Source organism: Triturus cristatus, chromosome 6, assembly GCF_964204655.1.
Source record: "Triturus cristatus chromosome 6, aTriCri1.1, whole genome shotgun sequence".
NCBI lineage: Eukaryota > Metazoa > Chordata > Amphibia > Caudata > Salamandridae > Triturus > Triturus cristatus.
In genome coordinates, this window is record NC_140589.1 from 563653573 (window position 1) to 563676022 (window position 22450).

Here is a 22450-nt window from a genome sequence, read left to right on the forward strand (position 1 = left end):
GGTTGCTATTGAAAATATGGCTGCAAGCTGGAGTACTAGAAAAAGAGGTAGTAGATGAGCCGCAGTAGTTGATACTTATTAACCTGTTCATGCGAAATGTCACACTGATGCGTATGATGTACCTGTACATGGGGAATGACACACATGAAGAATGACACACTGCTGCGTATTATGCTGCTTATAATGTACCTGTGCATGAGGAATGATACTGCTGCGCATGATGTATCTGTGCATAGTGACACACTGCTGCGTATGATGCATCTGTGCATAGCGAATGACACACTTCTGCGTATGATGTACCTGTGCATGGAGAATGTCACACTGATGCGTATGATGCACCTGTACATGGGGAATGACACACATGTAGAATGACACACTGCTGCGTATTATGCTGCTTATAATGTACCTGTGCATGAGGAATGATACTGCTGCACATGATGTATCTGTGCATAGTGACACACTGCTGCGTATGATGCATCTGTGCATAGCGAATGACACACTTCTGCGTATGATGTACCTGTGCATGAAGAATGACAAACTGCTGCGTATGATGTATCTGTGCATAGGGAATTACACTCTGCTGCGTATGATGCACCTGTGCATGGGGAATGACACACATGGAGAATGACACACTGCTGCGTATTATGTATCTATGCATAGGGAATGACACACTGCTGCTATGATGCACCTGTGCATGGGGAATGACACACATGTAGAATGACACACTGCTGCGTATTATGCTGCTTATAATGTACCTGTGCATGAGGAATGACACTGCTACGTATGATGTATCTGTGCATAGTGACACACTGCTGCGTATGATGCATCTGTGCATAGCGAATAACTCACTTCTGCGTATGATGTACCTGTGCATGGAGAATGACACACTGCTGCGTATGATGTATCTGTGCAATGGGAATGACACTCTGCTGCGTATGATGCACCTGTGCATGGGGAATGACACATAGAGAATGACACACTGCTGCGTATTATGCTGCTTATAATGTACCTGTGCATGAGGAATGACACTGCTGCGTATGATGTATCTGTGCATAGTGAATGACACACTGCTGCAAATGATGTATCTGTGCATAGGGAATGACACTGCTGCGAATGATGTACCTGTGCATGGAGAATGACACACTGCTGCAAATGATGTATCTGTGCATAGGGAATGACACTGCTGCGCATGATGGTTCTGTGCATAGTGAATGACACACTGCTGCGTATGATGTATCTGTGCATAGCGAATGACACACTGCTGCGTATGATGTATCTGTGCATAGGGAATGATACTGCTGCATATGATGTATCTGTGCATAGTGAATGACACACTGCTGCGTATGATGTATCTTTGCATAGTGAATGGCACACAGCTGCGTATAATGTACCCGTGCATGGAGAATGACACACTGCTGCGTATGATGTATCTGTGCATAGCGAATGACACACTGCTGCGTATGATGTAACTGTGCATAGGGAATGACACTGCTGCGTATGATGTATCTGTGCATAGTGAATGACACACTGCTGCGCATGATGTATCTGCGCATAGGGAATGACACTACTGCATATGATGTATCTGTGCATAGTGAATGACACACAGCTGCGTATAATGTACCTGTGCATAGGGAATGACACACTGCTGCGTATGATGTATCTGTGCATAGGGAATGACACTGCTGCGTATGATGTGTCTGTGCATAGTGAATGACACACTGCTGCGTATGATGTATCTTTGCATAGTGAATGACACACAGCTGCGTATAATGTACCTGTGCATGGAGAATGACACACTGCTGCCTATGATGTACCTGTGTATGGAGAATGACACACTGCTGCGTATGATGTATCTGTGCATGCAGAATGGCACACTGCTGCGTATGATGTACATGTGCATGGGAAATGGCACACTGCTGTGTATGGGGAGTGATACACTGCTGCGTATGATGTACCTGTGCATAGGGAATGACACACTGCTGTGTATGATGCATCTGTGCATGTGGAATGGCAAACTGCTGCGTATGATGTACCTGTGCATGGGAAATGGCACACTGCTGTGTATGGGGAGTAAAACACTGCTGCATATGATGCACCTGTGCATAGGGAATTACACACTGCTGTGTAAGATGTATCTGTGCATGGAGAATGACACACTGGAGTTTCCAATTAGAAGCAAGATGGCAATCGCTTGAGGTGGCCGGCAGCAGCACTCTGACCCGTGGATGGCTTAAACTGATAATACACTGACCTGAAATGCTCCCATGTCCCTCAATGCTTTTTGCGGGCGTCCTTGCAATCCTAGGAGCTGCTCTCGGGTGGCGTGGATCCTGGGGAGCCTCTCTGCCTTCAGGCGTCTCGCAGCTGCCGTCCTGAGCCATTTATACTGCACTCTTTGCTACACAGCCACGCTCCGCCACGCTGATGGCAGGGATGGAGCTCACAAGGGGCAGGTCGTCCGCCCCCTGCGATGACTGCATCAGGCTCGATGGAGCAGGGGAACAAGACCACGGGGGGCTGACTTCGCAGCCAAGTGGACAACGCGCTCCTCCGACCCAGGACATGGAGCCTTCTGCAAGAGGAAGGGGAGAAGAAGGGCCACCAGCAATCAACATCCAGATGGCCCCACGGTGGTGGAGCTGCTGAAGGGGTCAGCTCGGAAGCAGGATCGGTAGACGCAGGTAGCGTCTGGAACAACTGAACTGGATCGGCCTGATACCGTGCTTGCAGCAGCCCAGACGCCGATGGCTACATCTAAGCCTAGGACTCGGGATGGTAAGGTGTTGGAAGCTGGGTTCCCCACCCTTCTTCGGGATGAAGGCATGCCGGCGTCCTCTCTCTCTCTAACCCCAAACCCTCTAGGGAAGGGCATTCCTTCTACTCCCTGCAGAGTTCTTCCCTGGTGGGACCACCCTTTTGCTGCCAATGGGTTAGCTCAGATAAGTCCCCCAGTTCAGCTACCTGCTCCCCTGTAGGTACCAGGGCGTCCCCCTCAAGGCCAGCCTCCTCCCGGACAGTGGGAACCTCAGGGGCGGGTTACCCGGGCCCCCTCCTCTGGGCCACTTTTTCAGGCTCCAGGTACTTCTTATGACCCTTACTGGCTGCCATAGACTGAGTGGTCACACAGGCCCACTCACAAGCATCTCCAAGTGAGACCTAAGCTCAACATCTTTCCACAAGGACTGCTCCAGTTCGTTACCTACCTCGTTAACAATTTACAGGCATGGTAGGGCTCACAACCACCCTCAAGGGACCTGAGAACCCCCATTCAAGGGGAACCCGCACCACCATACAGTGGCGCTCTGAGTTGTCCATAGCAACTACTTGGTGGAATGCTTCGGGGACTACTTGCTCCTCAGAGACCAGGTGACACTGGACTGAGGTCACACTGGCTCCAGTATCTCTGTGAGCCTCTAACCTTCTCCCATTGATGGTCACCCAGGCGCTGTATTTTTTAGTGTTAGCAGGCATCTGGTTTTCTGGGACCATCTCACTGTCCCCTCGTGAGATGAGGGTCATTTCTGCAGGATCCCCACCCTCCTGCGGGTGCCCCTCCTCCTCAAGCGCTACACTAGCCAACACCTTGTACTGCTCACCAGTGGGTGGCTGTGCCCTCTTGGGACACTTGGGGTCCCCTTCAAGGGACCCACCTGCTCACAGGCATAGCCCTTGCGAGTGTTTGTCTCTGCAGGCTTCCCTGCAGACTCCCTTTGTTTCTTATCTCCTGGGGGATGGGAACCTTCACCCTGGTGTAGGAAAGTAGGATCTGCTTTCATGGTCACCCCACTTTTTGCTGGTGTTATACTGTTTTTTATACTAGTCTGACTGGGATCCTGCTTATCAGGACCCCAGTCACTGTGCTTCCTCCCTAAAATGGCTATGGCGAGTATCTTGATACATTCCTTATTGGTTGCTGGTCTACCATAGTAAGTCCCTAGTATATGGTACTAAGGTACCTAGGGCCTAGGTACACCAGGGGTCCCCCATGGGCTGCAGCATGTGTTATCTCTCCCATAAGGGACCCTCCAAACTCTGACTACAGGCCTGCCATTGCAGGCTGTGTAAGTTGGTGCATGCATCTCTCACGAAAGATATAAGTCTCCTTATCTCTAACATCACTGCACTTGAAACCTATAAGTCACCCCTCTATCAGTCCTTTCAGTCCCAAAGGCAGAGAGCTCTGTCCTGAGTGTGAGGGTGATCCTGCATGAGCAGACCACCCCTACAAATCCCGGAGTCCATTCTCCAGGCTTTGTAAGTGAATCAGCCATTATGATATAGAGAGGCCATGCGTCAGTATGCGAGAGCCATCTCTAAACTGGCTGGAACGAACCTGGGCATGTTTGTTATCAAACATGTTGGAATCATACCCCAGCACCGTATCCAGTGCTGGAGGTATGATTCGATCCGTGGTAGGGCACCTCAGGGGAGCCCTCAATGCTCCTGGGACTGATCTTACAGAGCCTGAGAGCAACCTAGGGCTACTGCCGACCACAGACACGATTCTGTCCTCCTGCTGCTGGGTCAAGCCCGAGCAGGGGAAGGTAGGACAATAGGTTTCCTCTCACAGGGAGGTGTGACCACCTCCCAGAAAGGATTATGTTTATTAGGCCGGGGTGGGGGTGCTTGCCAGCGGCACAAAGTCTGCTAGAAGGGCACATTTGGTGTCCTCCTTGCATACTCCAGTTCAACATTGCGGCGAGGACCTGGAAATCTTCAGAGCGGTGCACCTGCTGCAGATCTTGTACAATCCTGAACTTTCCATTAGGTTTCTTTAGCCCCATTATCGGTGAATTACACGGGCTACTCAGTATCTCTCTCAAAACACCCTGTTGAATCATTTTGTCAATTATAGGAGTTATTCCCTCAATTATCTCTGGTGTCAATCTGTACTGAGGAATATTAGGATAAACAATCCCTTCTTTCACTGAAATCTTCACTGGATCTACATTATTCATCAATCCCACATCTTCTCCAGTCCTGGTTATACTTTTGGGACCCTCTATTCTGCGGCAAAGGCGGTTTTGGCTCTTGGCTCTGCTGTCTGACAACCTTCTGCTGCTGTTGCTGCTGTTGATTACACCCCTCGTTCTGCACCTGTTGATTTAAGGATTTATTCTCATTACTCACTAATGGTGGATTGGTACACTCGGATCTCCAATGCCCCAATTGTCCACAGTTGTGACAAGGGAACTTCTTCTTGGCCTCATCTAAATTCCCTTTCCCTTTTCCCGCATATCTGGGTCTAATCCCTGGATTATTTGCCTGTTCCATCAACTGTGCTTCTTGTCTCTCAGCAACTTTCCCCTGTGCCCACATTGCCTTTTCTTTCAACTTTCTCTGTTTTGCTTCAATCTCATCACTGAAGTATTTTGCATGTCTCAAGATTTCATCAATCTTTTTACTCTGCCAGTCCACTGTATGTTCACGTATTCTCTCACTTATTTCAGGTCTCAAGCTATATACAAATCTATATACAAAATGACTCAAAACCTTGTCACCCAGGTGTTCATCTCCACTGAACTGTTTAAAAGCTAGTATCAGCCTTTCGTAAAAAGCATGAACTGATTCTTTTGCTTCCTGATGTGTTCGATCTATTTTAACCCAATCTGTCTCTTTCGGGGGTACTTTATTTTTCAGGAACACAATAACCTGATCATGCTTCTTCATAACCTCTGGATCTGGTGCTCCTGTCTTCGGATCTCTTGGATACTCCTTTGCAGGCCAATCTATAACTATCTTACACTCAGCCCACAAGTCTGCTGGAACAATTATATCAAACAGACTATTCAGATCAATCCACAGCACTTTTGACAATTTCACAAACCTATCTACCTGCCTATACCACTCGACGGGCTTTTCTCTCAGTCGAGGGAAATCATTCGTAAATGACAAAATATCCTGTCTAGTCCATGGGACATGTACATATCCACCTCCAGGAATTTCTCTCATAGGATAAGCATCCACTGTTTTCTCTTTTTCTCTCATGGGAAAAGCTGAATAAGTCCTATCCACTGAATCTTCCCTTTTCTTGTACCACCTATCCTTCCATTTTTCTACGTCACCCTATTTTCGCAATAAGGCAATCATTTCCTTAATCTGTCCTGTTCTGCCAGTACCATTTAGATTTTCAATATCCTTGTCGGTAAAATCCATCCTGTAAGACTTCTGCAAAACCTTCACCTTATCCATGTCAACTCCTTGTTCACTCGCTATTGCCCTTAACCTGTCATGGGTACTTTTAGCCCTCCAGGTGATGCTCTTACACATGAATAACAACTCTCCATCATGATGATTTTTGAGTATATCTGTAGGAATTGTTCCTGCAATAAGCTCCTCCAGTTCTATGCGCAACCTGGCTACATCAATTGCCTGTGAATCTTTATCCTTCTTTTGAAGAACTTTCAACCAATCATTCAAATCCTCAGCTGTTATTTCAGTAGACTTTTTCACTGCACCCACTTGTTCTGTCACCCTCTGTGGTTCCAGAATTGTCCCTCCCAAACAACCAGTATTCAATCCTGAATTAGACCGCACATCTAATCCTCCACTACATGTGTCATGTCTTGACTGTCTCAAATTATTTTCACCAGTTCTCATTCTTGATTCCTCCAAAGAACAAGTACCAACCAAACCATTTCCAACATAAGGAACTGTCAAACCATTTTCACCCATTCTTTGCTTATCAAAAATAGGCACAACCGGACCAATAGTTACAGGCACCGTAACAGCTTCAAGATTTTTCGTCAGCTCTCGGATTTTCTCAGTCAGCTCAGATGTTGTTCTGGCTAATTCTCTTGTTTTCTCGTCACTGACTCGATTCTCTCTCTCTCGCTCTCTCTCTCTTTCTCTTTCCGTGAAAGAGCTATCACTTTTCAGATCTGGTGTCACAACCTCAGTTTTAATAATCCGCAAAGTATCTCTTATTGGAGTAACAACTGACGTACTCTCTTCTGGTTCCGGTCTATATGGAGGTGGTCTCTTGTAAATCATGTCATCCAAGACCTCATCCTCATAATCATTAACCCCATACCTTCTCACTTCTGTATCAGACACCTTCGCTGCACCTTTCCTCCCTTCCGCTTCTTCAACTGCCCTCATAGGATATAGTCCCTCTGACATACTAGCATCTCGCCATCTCCTCATTCGATCATGATGAGTTTCACGATCATATTTCCTCCCAAAAAAGTACCTATAATTGCCTCCACTCCTCTGCTTCTCTCGCTCATGCACCTCATCTTCCCATTCCACCAACGCCTCGAACTGTGTCGGCCTTGGTCTAGGCTCTAGACACATCATTTTTTCTCGTAAATTTCTCAACACGGCCAGATTAAATGAACCATGTTCAGGGAACGCTAAGACACCATCTTCCTTAGTATATTTAGCCCAGTTATCTAACCAAATACAGGTATGATACCCATATTTCGCAACCATGAAGGATGCAGGAGTTCTAGTCGGAGGTAGCAATTCACCTTCTCTAGTTATTATGTTTTTATCCTTGTCAAACCACCTCTTAATTTTACCGAACAAGGATTTCTTCTTCTTTTCCTCCGGTTGGTAATACATTTTAATGTTTACCAATATCCTCTAGTCCCTTCCGTACAGTTACGGATCTTTTGTCCAAAAAGCGCGACTCACACCAACGCACCAATCCTGGAGCGTCTACGTCACTCTGTACTCCTTCCAATCCCTGCGCGGCTCACACTAACGCACCAATCCTAGCGCGAGCACTGTTCTGATCCACTACCCAATCAGAGCGCGGTCTGTATGACGTCAACAGTCGCTGACTGCAGCTTCTGCTCTGTCTCCTGTCACTCGTCTACCCCTCCTTTACAAAGCCTTCTCAGTAGACTTCGTTTCAGACTCTACAAAATCTATTAGTTACAACATATAAACATCTCCATTGTCTGTTTCGCTAACCACAGAATAGTAAAGAAATCCTTTTTCACAAGAATCCCGCTTCTCTCTAGAACAGCGCTTACCTCTGCTCTACCACGGAATTATTACTCTCGTTGACACAGTAGCACATCCCTCTACTCTGCCCTTCTAACATGCATCTATTTACTGTTTCCTCTAGGACTGCTCCAAAGAGTCTTACAATCAACTAAATGCTCATACATTCACGCACTTTCACACCAGAAAATGTAGCACAATCACACAGAATCCTGCCTTTCCCGAGAACAGCAAACAGTCTGTCCCACTACAGAATTATAACACACATTAACCAAGCAGCGCTTACCTCTGCCCAGTCCTTCAGACAAGCTCAGAGAATACCTATTACTTCTCCAGCAATAAGCTTTAACGGCGAACCTTACGGATCCCTGGGACTTAAGACCAGAGTTTCACAGATAACCTTCACTACCATACGCACTCCTTTTATACCGAAAATATGTCCCTAATAGTAACACACGACGATGTCACTGATTCCGAACCCAGACAATGTGACGCGCAACTTCAATTGTCACACGTTTTTCCTGCATACGTACAGGTAATTCCAACAATCCCGTCTTTCCCGAGAGCAGCACACACTTCCCTCTGCCCTACTACGGAACCATTACCAGCTCCCAAATTCCAGAAGCACTACATAAAACTCAACACGACGACTTCAACATATAGTATTAGTACATATACCAACATCAATCAATAATCAATAAATCAAAAGCCAATGTACAAGCAATCTAATCAGATCAAGACAATAATCTAACCATCATACTGCTACCAGGAAACTGCTGCAGATCGGCACATATAAAATCTCCCTGCTTCCACGGACAGAGTAAATCTACAGCCACACGCACATACATACATCATACGCTAGGGCCCATCACACTAAATTCACGCTATTACTCTATCCACACTGAATATAGGAGAGAAAACCTAAACCAATCTGCATCTACAATGAGGTCAATATAACCGTAAGGTTATTGTCCTGAGTCATGATTTTAAACATAGAAGATACATTGGAAACTCAATAAATGACAAGAAATGAACACCCAACACTGTAATTCAAACAAATGCTTATTTATCTAAATTAATTCAAATGAAAGTCAATCATTAGCAAAATCATTATTCTCATAGTTACCTATTCTAGCTAAATGGGTCAGGACAGGTCTCTCGGTAAAGTCTCTCGAGCTGCTGTCCTCAGCATAGGTTCAGGAAGAAGTCCAAACGCATGTGAACGCAATGAACGCGATGGACGCAATGGAAACCCAAAGAATGAACGAACACAGACCCTCTCTAGTCTAACATATTTATAGGAAAAATAACAAAAAACAAAGTAACAAACAAATGTTGAATATCCGTTGAGCCGCTGAGCAGAGCGAGCAGGAAAGGATGTCACTCAGTTACATCTAGAAAACCTCCGCTCAGGAAAAATCACAAAAATAAAAAGACGGAAGAAGGAAACTCGAGTTTGCAAATGTATCTTTCGTAAATGTTCTTTCCTTGATATCTTAGCAGAGCCACCGCAGGCTGGTTATTGTCCATTGTGACTTTATCCTAGTCCAAGGGCAGCTGGAATCGTTCCCAGAGCTACTGTCCTCACGGAAAGTTTTCTAACCAGGCAAAGGCTGCGATCAGGTGACTCTCGACCATATTCAGCAAGGCCTTTCATCAAAATTCAATCACTCGAGTGCAGGCTGTAAAAGGCAGCCATCTTGTTCTAGGCCAAAACGGACCATCTTAATTAAAAGAAACACAAAACAACGTTACCACATCATAATGATTGTACAGTGTTAAACCCCACTAATACCCTTATATGTATGTAATTATCTAGCCTTCTGCAACGCAATAAAGCATTAGTACACGTTATTTTAAAAAGCGTTTGTGCTTTAAACAAATAGCACTTTGCAACATTCATTTAATTAGAACCGCACATTATTATTAAGCAACATATATGCATTCCCACGTGTAGTTCCTCTCATTAGTAATGTTGATTAGTCAAGACTTATAACAAAACTATTAATTAGTAATTATAAACTAGTATTTTTAATCAAAACATATAAACGAAACTGGAGCTTAAAACCCGATAAATTTTCAACAGAAAACTCTGCTCCAGCAATCCCCCCTTTGGTGATAACTTATCACCACAAAAACCAACCCCAAAAAAAAATGTAGTCCCAATTTTTTAGGAGAAATCGGAAATGTCTTTTATAACACAACATTAAACACCAGACTCTCTCTCATCATCTCTCTTCGTCTCCAAATACACACTCTCCCTCATTTCTTCTAATTCTATTTCTTGTGGGTCTCTTTTTGACCTCTTTTGTTTCTTTGCAGTATTCTGCCCAATTTTCCTCTTTTTCCCTCCCCTGTTTTTACAACACAAACACAACAATCTTAGCAACAATAAAGCAACAATTACACATGTCAAAGGAAATAATATTTTACCAATAAAGGTACTACCTATTTTAGCAATAAAATTCTTTACAGCAACTATCTAATTAGCTATTTTAGTGCAGACACTTTCAGCTTCCAGCGGTACCAATTCTTCATGCAAATTAGTAATATTTTTGATATAGACCTTTAGGTCTTTGCTTTCGTCAGGAATGTAAGTGCAACAATGTTGAACTTTCAGCATTCCACAGACTCCACCCTCTTTGGCCAATAGAATATCAAGGGCAAGTCGATTTTGCATAGACATGGCACGTACGGCAATCATCTCCGTATTCACCAAAAGAAACCCTCCAGCGGTACTTGTCGATAAGCGATCCACCACTGTTGACAGTTTCCGAATCCCATATGCATTTAAAGAAATTCCCACTGCTGGAATTAAAGCACCAAAAATATCACCCACTATTTCTGACCAAGTTTCTCTTTTAAAACGTGTTAGTAAATTAATGTGTTCTACATTTTCTATCTTATCTATATGAAAAATCTTTGGAAAGACCAGGCCCACATAACATGTGCCATACCAATGGTCAGGCAACTTGTAATAAGCCTTGTTCCCACAAACATAATACACTCCTGGGAAAACTGGATCTTCTCCACCATTAAAACCCCATCCTGTTGCAATGAAGTATGTATCATGACACTCACTAGTCCCAACAAAATACGTATCATATTGAGACTTCTTTCTGGTAATACATAGTTTACCCCTCTGTGGTGCATCTAAAGCTAAAGTCGGACTAGCTCCATTCATCAAGTCTCTTCCCATTTCAATGTCCCAGATTGTCTCACTCACTTTATATTTCCCTGCCTTTTCATGTATGCTCATTCTCCTTTCCTCTACCATGTTTAGGAAAGCCTTTTTTTCTTCTTTCAAACTGCAAGTTAAATTGTTTCTAAAAATGTAATCTAATGTTAATTCTTCTTTCTCAATAAAAATCTCACCAAAAATGTTAGCTTCTTTAGCTGGATTCAGCTTTTGGTTCATAGGCAATTGCCCAAAAATGTTATCTTTGTTAGACATCTCATAATCTATTTTCCCTAACAAATAAAAAACACTACTTAACACACTACATGAAATTCCATACGTAGCTGGTAAATGGTGATAAGTAACACCTTCTGAAACAGATGCAGGTAATTGCATGCAGACGTAGCAATCCCTAACTTCCATTGTCTTTACGTATTCGTACAACAACTTTGAAAAAACATTGCTAGAAAAATCATTAATTGACCTATCTTTATGTATGTAAATGTTACTAATTCTAGTTGGAACTACTTTTTGTGAACTCTTCTCTACATTTGTCATATTCTCAGTGTGTATTCCAAAAGTGACTATTGTAACTCTAAAAGTAACTAGTAAAGCTAGTACACCCCATAGTAGCATTAATAATCCAGTACAGCAGCAGCACATTCTACACCATCTTTTCAAAAAGGCACATCTACTTTTATTATTCTCTGTGTTAGCCATTTTACTACTTTGGCAGTGTCTTTTGACTTAGCCTCTTCTACTCCACTACTGAGTTTTGGAACTCTAGATTATCTCACACAGTTAATTTCAGATTTTTCTCTTTCACTTTTCCAAGTGATTCCTTTAGTTTACTCAATTTGGATTTTCATCACTTTTCACTTCTTCTTCAGCAACATCAAATTGTATCAGATCTTCAACAACATCCTGTGCATCCGACTCTTCTCCAATGTCAGTCAGGATAACTTTCAGGATTCCAACAGATTTTCCCTCTCCCTCAACCACTTTTCTCAAGATCCCCTCCGGATTGTCTTGACTCTCTGCCTCTTCTTCTCCTTCAGACAGTGCCACATAAGACCATTCCGGTGATCTGTACTTTTGGTTGGGTTTTCTAATTCTTTTGATCTCCTCTGGTTCTTTTGATTTCTTTTGCTCCTCTTCCTTCGCTTGATTTTGACTCGACACCTCGTTCACTTGTTCAGCTTTTGATGAATCCACTCGTGTCAGTCGATACCTCAGCCTCTTTATCCTGTTAGGCCAAAGATCTCCTCTTACACTCCTTTTCGGTCTCACTTCTTTATTATTTCTTTCTCTGATCCAAGTTCTCTTTCTCAGAACTCGACCTTCTGATTTCTCATTTTCACTCTCATCTGATTCTGTTTCATTTGCCCTTTGTTCTTCCGCAATTTTCTTTTGTTCCACAGTCTTTACCACCACTGATTGAGACTTCCCTATTTCTGTCCCTCCTCGGGTCTCCGATACGCAATCTTCTTGCTGTCTACTTGTCCCTTCACCTAGCTTATCAGAAGTGTTCCCTACACCTCCTCGGGGGTCTTCCACAATCTGTCCCTCTCTATCTTTTACTGACCCTGCTTCTTCAGGTGTAATCTCAAGTGGAATTTCAACCTCCTCATCCAATTCAGGAGTATTCCCTGTGGAATTGCTCTTTTCTCTTCTTTCTTCTCCACTGCTCGTTGGAATTTCAGGCACTCTTACAGAATCCGACCTCTCCTCTGAAACTCTCAATGTTTCCTTTGAAGTCTCTTTTGGAAGGAAAGAATCACCTGACTCTTTTTCTCCTTCAGCTCTTTCAGGATTCTTCTTCCTTCTCACTGGCTCAGTTTCTTCATCATCACTCGAGTCTGACTCTTCAAAATACTCTTTACCAGTCCCTTCTTTTGGATTTGGAACTCTCAGAGTATGACTCACATGCACCCAGTTCTTCACACCGGCACACTTTACTGCAGTTGTCGTAGTTAGAATAACTTGTCTTGGCCTTCCCCACCTTGGAACCAAGCAATTTCTTCTTCTGTGTACCTTAATCCTCACCCAGTCTCCTGGACTCAGATCATGGGCTTGCTTCTTCTCAAGTGTGGTAGCGTCTTCTCCAACCTGGTGAAACACAGAATGAACTGCGTCAGCCAGGCCTTTACAGTAATCCAAAATCATGTCATCAGTTATTGTCATCAACTTGTTGACAGGCACAAATGCATGTCTCATTGCACGTCCCATTAAGATTTCGTGCGGACTCAAACCTGGGGTTCTATCTGGAGTAGACCTAATAGTCATCAACACTAGAGGCAAGACATCAGGCCATTTCATTCCAGTGGCTAAACACATCTTACCAATTCGGTTTTTTATTGTGCCGTTTATCTGTTCAACAACTCCAGAAGCCTCTGGTCTGTATGCACAATGTAGCTTCTGCTGTATGCTCAATGCTTCACAAATTAAACCCATGAGCTCATTATAGAAGTGTCCACCTCTGTCTGACTCAATTGTCACTGGGAACCCGTACCTAGGAATCAACTCTCTCAACAGTAATTTTGCAACTGTTATTCCATCATTTCTCCTAGTCGGATAGGCCTCCACCCATCTTGAGAACAAACAGACTACCACTAGAACATACCTCAATTTGTTCACTTGGGGCATTTCAATGAAATCTATTTGCATTCTGGTAAAAGGACCTCCTTCTCTGCCTATTGTTCCTAGACTCACCACTGTCTTTTTCCCAGTATTGAACTGTTGACAAATCAAACATCTCTGACAGATGCTCTCTGCAATCAACCTGAACTTTGCATTATACCAGGTTTGCCTGAATGACCTGATCATTGCGTCCCTCCCCAGATGTCCCTGGCCATGATACATTCTTGCCATTGTCGACAGCATGGAGTTTGGCATGACTGGTCTACCATCTCTATAGATCCAAACATGATCTGTCTCTCTTGGGGCACAACCTGCCTTGATCCAATCTCTCATTTCCTCATTTCTCGCCTCATCCTGCAACTGTTTCACTTCATCCCACGTTTCTAGGACATTAGTAAACATCACAGAACAAAAAGACATCTCCCTTTCTCGTGCCATATTAATCGAATGATTATTCTTCGCACAATACTGCGCTATGTCATTGGCAAATCTATTACCAAGAGTAACAAAATCATCTCCTTGTCCATGAGCAGCACACTTCACAACTGCTAGTTCTTTAGGCAGCTGTATCGCCTCAAGCAATTTTCCAATCACCTCAGCATTCTTTATTGGAGTCCCACTCGACGTCAAGATACCTCTCTGTAGCCAAAGCTGTCCAAAGTCATGAACGACTCCAAATCCATACTGACTATCAGTCATCACAGTCACTCTCAGATTCTTCCCAATCTTGCAAGCTTTCGTCAATGCCACCAATTCAGCCACTTGAGCAGATCTCACTCCTTTCAAAGACGAAGCTTCCATAACTTCTGAAACCTTGCACACTGCATATGCTGCACTCAGCACACCATCATCAGTCCTCAGACATGATCCATCCACAAACAACACATGATCACTCTCAGGCAATGGCAAATCTCTTATGTCTGGTCTTGGGTTTGTGCAGTAATCAAGCACATCCAAACAATCATGATCAACATCATCTCCAACATTCACATTATCAGCATCTGGTAACAACGTTGCTGGATTCACATTCACACATCTCTCAAGAGTCACGTTTGATGCTCCCAGAATGATTTTCTCATATTTAGTCAACCGACTATGTGACATGTACTGAGTCCTGCTTCTTGTCAAAAGAATAGCCACATCATGAGGTACGAATACCCTTACGGGATATCCCATTATTATACCCTCACTCTGTTTCAAGCTTCTGCATGTAGCAGCTACTGCTTTCAGACAACCTGGCAAACCCACAGCTACGGGGTCAAGTGTTGATGAGAAGTACGCAATCGGCCTTCTCAGTTGTCCATGTTTCTGAATTAACACTGAAAGTGCACACCCATTTCTCTCACTACAATACAACTCAAACTCTTTCTCATAGTCTGGCATTCCCAAAGCAGGGGCTTCACACATTCTGTTCTTCAACTCCTCAAATGCTGCCATTTGTTCCCCATCCAGTTCCAATGGGTCTCTCACCTCACTTTTTGTCAACTTAATCAGTGGCTTTGCTATCAGGGAAAAATTACTTATCCACTGACGACAATAACCCACCATCCCCAGAAACATCCTCACTTCTCTCTGGGTCATTGGGGCTCTCATTCCTCTGATAATTTTGATCCTGTCATCGGTCACCTTTCTCAGACCTTTTTCAATATTGTGTCCAAGATAATGCACCTCTTTCTTGCAAAATTGCAATTTGGCTGGAGATACCTTTAACCCTCCATCTGCCAGATGATTCAGTAAAGCTATGGTATCTACTTCACAAGCTTCACGTGTCTTCGATGCCACAAGTAAGTCATTGATGTATTGCACTAGCACTGAGCTTTCAGGCATGATCAAACTCTCCAAAGATTTCTTCAATAACTGATTGAATATCGAAGGACTCTCTGTATACCCCTGTGGGATACGACACCATGCTAAAATATGCTGGCCAAACCGAAATGCAAAAATCGGCTGGCTGTCATGATGCAATGGAATTGAAAAGAAAGCATGACACAAATCAATCACTGTGTACCACTCAGCATCATGAGGAATCTGATACAAAATCACTGAAGGATTTGGCACAATGGGACAACATGCCACCACAATTTTGTTAACTTTTCTCAAATCTTGTACAATCCTGAACTTTCCATTAGGTTTCTTTAGCCCCATTATCGGTGAATTACACGGGCTACTCAGTATCTCTCTCAAAACACCCTGTTGAATCATTTTGTCAATTATAGGAGTTATTCCCTCAATTATCTCTGGTGTCAATCTGTACTGAGGAATATTAGGATAAACAATCCCTTCTTTCACTGAAATCTTCACTGGATCTACATTATTCATCAATCCCACATCTTCTCCAGTCCTGGTTATACTTTTGGGACCCTCTATTCTGCGGCAAAGGCGGTTTTGGCTCTTGGCTCTGCTGTCTGACAACCTTCTGCTGTTGCTGCTGTTGATTACACCCCTCGTTCTGCACCTGTTGATTTAAGGATTTATTCTCATTACTCACTAATGGTGGATTGGTACACTCGGATCTCCAATGCCCCAATTGTCCACAGTTGTGACAAGGGAACTTCTTCTTGGCCTCATCTAAATTCCCTTTCCCTTTTCCCGCATATCTGGGTCTAATCCCTGGATTATTTGCCTGTTCCATCAACTGTGCTTCTTGTCTCTCAGCAACTTTCACCTGTGCCCACATTGCCTTTTCTTTCAACTTTCTCTGTTTTGCTTCAATCTCATCACTGAAGTATTTTGCATGTCTCAAGATTTCATCAATCTTTTTACTCTGCCAGTCCACTGTATGTTCACGTATTCTCTCACTTATTTCAGGTCTCAAGCCATATACAAATCTATATACAAAATGACTCAAATCCTTGTCACCCAGGTGTTCATCTCCACTGAACTGTTTAAAAGCTAGTATCAGCCTTTCGTAAAAAGCATGAACTGATTCTTTTGCTTCCTGATGTGTTCGATCTATTTTAACCCAATCTGTCTCTTTCGGGGGTACTTTATTTTTCAGGAACACAATAACCTGATCATACTTCTTCATAACCTCTGGATCTGGTGCTCCTATCTTCGGATCTCTTGGATACTCCTTTGCAGGCCAATCTATAACTATCTTACACTCAGCCCACAAGTCTGCTGGAACAATTATATCAAACAGACTATTCAGATCAATCCACAGCACTTTTGACAATTTCACAAACCTATCTACCTGCCTATACCACTCGACGGGCTTTTCTCTCAGTCGAGGGAAATCATTCGTAAATGACAAAATATCCTGTCTAGTCCATGGGACATGTACATATCCACCTCCAGGAATTTCTCTCATAGGATAAGCATCCACTGTTTTCTCTTTTTCTCTCATGGGAAAAGCTGAATAAGTCCTATCCACTGAATCTTCCCTTTTCTTGTACCACCTATCCTTCCATTTTTCTACGTCACCCCATTTTCGCAATAAGGCAATCATTTCCTTAATCTGTCCTGTTCTGCCAGTACCATTTAGATTTTCAATATCCTTGTCGGTGAAATCCATCCTGTAAGACTTCTGCAAAACCTTCACCTTATCCATGTCAACTCCTTGTTCACTCGCTATTGCCCTTAACCTGTCATGGGTACTTTTAGCCCTCCAGGTGATGCTCTTACACATGAATAACAACTCTCCATCATGATGATTTTTGAGTATATCTGTAGGAATTGTTCCTGCAATAAGCTCCTCCAGTTCTATGCGCAACCTGGCTACATCAATTGCCTGTGAATCTTTATCCTTCTTTTGAAGAACTTTCAACCAATCATTCAAATCCTCAGCTGTTATTTCAGTAGACTTTTTCACTGCACCCACTTGTTCTGTCACCCTCTGTGGTTCCAGAATTGTCCCTCCCAAACAACCAGTATTCAATCCTGAATTAGACCGCACATCTAATCCTCCACTACATGTGTCATGTCTTGACTGTCTCAAATTATTTTCACCAGTTCTCATTCTTGATTCCTCCAAAGAACAAGTACCAACCAAACCATTTCCAACATAAGGAACTGTCAAACCATTTTCACCCATTCTTTGCTTATCAAAAATAGGTACAACCGGACCAATAGTTACAGGCACCGTAACAGCTTCAAGATTTTTCGTCAGCTCTCGGATTTTCTCAGTCAGCTCAGATGTTGTTCTGGCTAATTCTCTTGTTTTCTCGTCACTGATTTGATTCTCTCTCTCTCGCTCTCTCTCTCTTTCTCTTTCCGTGAAAGAGCTATCACTTTTCAGATCTGGTGTCACAACCTCAGTTTTAATAATCCGCAAAGTATCTCTTATTGGAGTAACAACTGACGTACTCTCTTCTGGTTCCGGTCTATATGGAGGTGGTCTCTTGTAAATCATGTCATCCAAGACCTCATCCTCATAATCATTAACCCCATACCTTCTCACTTCTGTATCAGACACCTTCGCTGCACCTTTCCTCCCTTCCGCTTCTTCAACTGCCCTCATAGGATATAGTCCCTCTGACATACTAGCATCTCGCCATCTCCTCATTCGATCATGATGAGTTTCACGATCATATTTCCTCCCAAAAAAGTACCTATAATTGCCTCCACTCCTCTGCTTCTCTCGCTCATGCACCTCATCTTCCCATTCCACCAACGCCTCGAACTGTGTCGGCCTTGGTCTAGGCTCTAGACACATCATTTTTTCTCGTAAATTTCTCAACACGGCCAGATTAAATGAACCATGTTCAGGGAACGCTAAGACACCATCTTCCTTAGTATACTTAGCCCAGTTATCTAACCAAATACAGGTATGATACCCATATTTCGCAACCATGAAGGATGCAGGAGTTCTAGTCGGAGGTAGCAATTCACCTTCTCTAGTTATTATGTTTTTATCCTTGTCAAACCACCTCTTAATTTTACCGAACAAGGATTTCTTCTTCTTTTCCTCCGGTTGGTAATACATTTTAATGTTTACCAATATCCTCTAGTCCCTTCCGTACAGTTACGGATCTTTTGTCCAAAAAGCGCGACTCACACCAATGCACCAATCCTGGAGCGTCTACGTCACTCTGTACTCCTTCCAATCCCTGCGCGGCTCACACTAACGCACCAATCCTAGCGCGAGCACTGTTCTGATCCACTACCCAATCAGAGCGCGGTCTGTATGACGTCAACAGTCGCTGACTGCAGCTTCTGCTCTGTCTCCTGTCACTCGTCTACCCCTCCTTTACAAAGCCTTCTCAGTAGACTTTGTTTCAGACTCTACAAAATCTATTAGTTACAACATATAAACTTCTCCATTGTCTGTTTCGCTAACCACAGAATAGTAAAGAAATCCTTTTTCACAAGAATCCCGCTTCTCTCTAGAACAGCGCTTACCTCTGCTCTACCACGGAATTATTACTCTCGTTGACACAGTAGCACATCCCTCTACTCTGCCCTTCTAACATGCATCTATTTACTGTTTCCTCTAGGACTGCTCCAAAGAGTCTTACAATCAACTAAATGCTCATACATTCACGCACTTTCACACCAGAAAATGTAGCACAATCACACAGACTCCTGCCTTTCCCGAGAACAGCAAAAAGTCTGTCCCACTACAGAATTATAACACACATTAACCAAGCAGCGCTTACCTCTGCCCAGTCCTTCAGACAAGCTCAGAGAATACCTATTACTTCTCCAGCAATAAGCTTTAACGGCGAACCTTACAGATCCCTGGGACTTAAGACCAGAGTTTCACAGATAACCTTCACTACCATACGCACTCCTTTTATACCGAAAATATGTCCCTAATAGTAACACACGACGATGTCACTGATTCCGAACCCAGACAATGTGACGCGCAACTTCAATTGTCACACGTTTTTCCTGCATACGTACAGGTAATTCCAACAATCCCGTCTTTCCCGAGAGCAGCACACACTTCCCTCTGCCCTACTACGGAACCATTACCAGCTCCCAAATTCCAGAAGCACTACATAAAACTCAACACGACGACTTCAACATATAGTATTAGTACATATACCAACATCAATCAATAATCAATAAATCAAAAGCCAATGTACAAGCAATCTAATCAGATCAAGACAATAATCTAACCATCATACTGCTACCAGGAAACTGCTGCAGATCGGCACATATAAAATCTCCCTGCTTCCACGGACAGAGTAAATCTACAGCCACACGCACATACATACATCATACGCTAGGGCCCATCACACTAAATTCACGCTATTACTCTATCCACACTGAATATAGGAGAGAAAACCTAAACCAATCTGCATCTACAATGAGGTCAATATAACCGTAAGGTTATTGTCCTGAGTCATGATTTTAAACATAGAAGATACATTGGAAACTCAATAAATGACAAGAAATGAACACCCAACACTGTAATTCAAACAAATGCTTATTTATCTAAATTAATTCAAATGAAAGTCAATCATTAGCAAAATCATTATTCTCATAGTTACCTATTCTAGCTAAATGGGTCAGGACAGGTCTCTCGGTAAAGTCTCTCGAGCTGCTGTCCTCAGCATAGGTTCAGGAAGAAGTCCAAACGCATGTGAACGCAATGAACGCGATGGACGCAATGGAAACCCAAAGAATGAACGAACACAGACCCTCTCTAGTCTAACATATTTATAGGAAAAATAACAAAAAAAAAAGTAACAAACAAATGTTGAATATCCGTTGAGCCGCTGAGCAGAGCGAGCAGGAAAGGATGTCACTCAGTTACATCTAGAAAACCTCCGCTCAGGAAAAATCACAAAAATAAAAAGACGGAAGAAGGAAACTCGAGTTTGCAAATGTATCTTTCGTAAATGTTCTTTCCTTGATATCTTAGCAGAGCCACCGCAGGCTGGTTATTGTCCATTGTGACTTTATCCTAGTCCAAGGGCAGCTGGAATCGTTCCCAGAGCTACTGTCCTCACAGAAAGTTTTCTAACCAGGCAAAGGCTGCGATCAGGTGACTCTCGACCATATTCAGCAAGGCCTTTCATCAAAATTCAATCACTCGAGTGCAGGCTGTAAAAGGCAGCCATCTTGTTCTAGGCCAAAACGGACCATCTTAATTAAAAGAAACACAAAACAACGTTACCACATCATAATGATTGTACAGTGTTAAACCCCACTAATACCCTTATATGTATGTAATTATCTAGCCTTCTGCAACGCAATCAAGCATTAGTACACGTTATTTTAAAAAGCGTTTGTGCTTTAAACAAATAGCACTTTGCAACATTCATTTAATTAGAACCGCACATTATTATTAAGCAACATATATGCATTCCCACGTGTAGTTCCTCTCATTAGTAATGTTGATTAGTCAAGACTTATAACAAAACTATTAATTAGTAATTATAAACTAGTATTTTTAATCAAAACATATAAACGAAACTGGAGTTTAAAACCTGATAAATTTTCAACAGAAAACTCTGCTCCAGCACACCCACCTTGATGTAAGTGTGACTACAGGGGGTCACCCCCACACCTTGCCAGTTCTAGAGAATTTATCTATGAAACTCGAACACGCACGATTTGTGTGTTGTTCAAGGTATCTCTGCATGACTAGGAGCACTCTCCACAGATACCGGAGGTAGGATCAGAGGGGACCTCCCTTTTCGGGTCCCGAAGGGTCCTGATGAATGCCAAGTGACCCCTTCTTTATGGGCACACCTTCCACGGCAGAAACATGTCGACACTTTAGCAGTAAAGGAGGGGTGAAGGAATCTTAATTTTCTCCTTTCACCTCCATCCTTCACGTTTCTTAATCTAGCCAGATGGCCTGGAATACATTTGGCAGTGGGTACATCTGTGCTAGCTTTAACCTTCACTATCTGCACTTTTTTCTTTTGGTGATCCCAAAATATCTCATTGCTTGTATTGACTTCCCCTCCCTGTTGCTCCACCCCAGATGTTGGTCTGCGCGGGGGTGTCTGTAGCATGCCATATGATGAAGCATGTCACAAGTTTGTGAGTGAGGGCAGTTTTTCCACATTGTACACGTGCTAGTGTTTTCTAAGTGTACACATTTTTGTACACTTCTTCCTTTCCCTACTCCTCAGTGTAATATTCATACTCCAGTTCAAACCAGCTCAGTGAGCTGTTGGCTCCCGTTCTGATGCAAAACTGGACAAAGGACATGGGAGTATCCTCCCCGCTGTCCAGCCCCTTCTCTGGGAGGGAGCACTGAATCCAACCCTCAACTTGGGGTTCCTAAGGGCTAACCTGTGGTTGGGTCCCTAGATTTGTCGTGGGGTTTAATTCAGATCTAACTCCAGCGTCCTCTTCAAACCTTCTGGACATCCCGACCAAGTTGACCACATTGAACTTTGCTTCAGGAACCGAGACTGCAACCGGGAAGACTCTGTCTGCTCTGGACCTCTTCGTTCTGCAAGTCGCTGCACCATCAGTGTCCGTGCTCCATACAGGTTCCATCCTAGGCCTGTGGACATCCAAAGACATCCTAAGGAATCTCCCTTGGAGTGAAGGAATCACTCCCCTGCTTCTACAGGCCCCGCAACACAGCTGAATGAATCGCTGATCCTGGGCTCCTAGGGACTCCAACAGGCTCAGTAACATACAAGATGGTTCTACAACGTCTTCAAGGCCCGCACTATCTTCAGACCGAGTCTGAGGTCAGGACTCTCAAGTGACACTGCCGGAACCGAGTCTCTGTGCATCGCGTCGGCTGGCCTTTGCTAAGGTTGA